Consider the following 1,876-nt stretch of genomic DNA (forward strand, 5'->3'; position numbering starts at 1 on the left):
TGCTCGCCCCCGGCAGGGCAGGGATGCCGGCGGAGGGGATGGTGCCAGGCGGGCACTGTCTGTCCCTGGGGAAGGCTCCAGCATTATGTCAGGATCAGATAAGGGGGCTCAGCTGGGCCGCCGGGGCGATCAGATAAGGGCGCTGTTATTTTTGTACTCCAGGAAAGGGAAAAAAAAAATAAAAGGAAGAAAAAAAGAAAATCCACTTCATGTTTTTCCAACCCGCATTCTCCCTTGCTTTGGTGCTGCTGAGATCAAGGAGCAGGGATGGTCCCACTGTGGTTCCCCCGGGGGTCAGGGGCTGGGAGGCAAATTCTTGGGGTTTTGGGAGCAGAGAGCAAAGCTGGGGTGTGGGGTGCAGGGCAAGGGTGGCTCTGGCAGTGCAGGATGCCCATGGGATGGGCAGCACCACTTTGGCATCCTTGCATCTGCCAGTGTTGCCTTGGTACTTGTGTAATGAGCTGATCCAGAACAGGAATGAGGATGGATCCTGCACTGAGAGGGAATTGGCATCCTCTGAGCCACCACTGGCTGTTGGACCATGCTGAGGTGGCACTGGGGGGCAGGTGATGGGGTAGGTGGGTCCAGGCTTCGAGCCTGACACAAACCACATCATTCCTGCCACTCTCTAAGTCAGACAGGTGCCAAGAAGCCTCTCCTCAGAGATGGGAGGGGTGACCCAGCACCATGCTCACCCCACGGGGAGCCCTGCTGGCCCCTGTCAAGGGGGGCACAAAGTCCCCCCCTCTGGAATCTGGCTGTGTCTGTGAGACACCCTGACACTGCACCCCCCAAGAGCACCCCAGTCCCACAGCACTGCACCCACCATGGACACCCCAGTCCCACAGCACTGCACCCACCATGGACACCCCAGTCCCATGGCACTGTGCCCACTGCTATGGGGCACTCAGTTCCATGGCACTGTGGGGTCCCAGCCCAAGAGGTTCCTGTGAGGAAGAAGCAGGAACTGGTCAGGATGTGGTGAGTGGCACAGGTAGGCAGGATGGGGACCACGTGTCCCAGGTACGCAGGGCATGGAGCATGTAGCACAGACACTCAGGATGGCACAGCTACACAGGACAGTGACAACATGGCACGGTCATACAGGATGGAGTCCATGTAGCACAGCTGCATCCCTTAGGGGTGATATAGCCAGAGGAGATGGTCTGTTTGTATGGCAGTGACACAGGGACCATACACACACATACAATAGGGACTGTACAGCTCCATTACAGAGCACAGGGACTGTGTGCCACAGCTACATTGGATGGGGATCATACAGCACAGATAAATAGGACAGGGACCATAGAAACACACATTCAGGGTGGGGACCATATGGCACAGCTGTGTAGGACTCAGTCCATACAGCACAGCCCTGTCAGGGCATGTGTGGCACAGCCATATGGGGTGGAGACCGTTGGGGATGAATATAAAGGTCATGGACACATGGCAGTGCTACATAGGACACAGGTGACATTTCACAGCTGTGTAGGATGAAGACCAAATGGCACAGCTGTGTGGTATAGGGACTGTACATCACAGACAGGGAGATCAAGGCCTCTGTGGCACACCAACACAGGATGTGGAGCATGTGGCACGGTTATAGGATGGGGACTGTACAAGAAAGCGACAGAGGACACAGACCTTACTGCACTTCTACATAGCACAGGGACACCATGGCACTGCCCTAGGGCAGGGACTGTGGCACAGCTATAGGATGGGCACCCAGCCTCACAGGACACAGGACTTACTGTGCATCTACAAGGATGGAAACTGTATGGCACAACTACAGGGGACATGGCCCCCATGGCACAGCCTCACTGCACAGGGAATGTCTGGCACAGCCACCAGACAGGGCTGTGATATAAGACAGTGG

Source organism: Geospiza fortis, unplaced genomic scaffold (assembly GCF_000277835.1).
Source record: "Geospiza fortis unplaced genomic scaffold, GeoFor_1.0 scaffold27, whole genome shotgun sequence".
Taxonomy (NCBI): Eukaryota; Metazoa; Chordata; class Aves; order Passeriformes; family Thraupidae; genus Geospiza; species Geospiza fortis.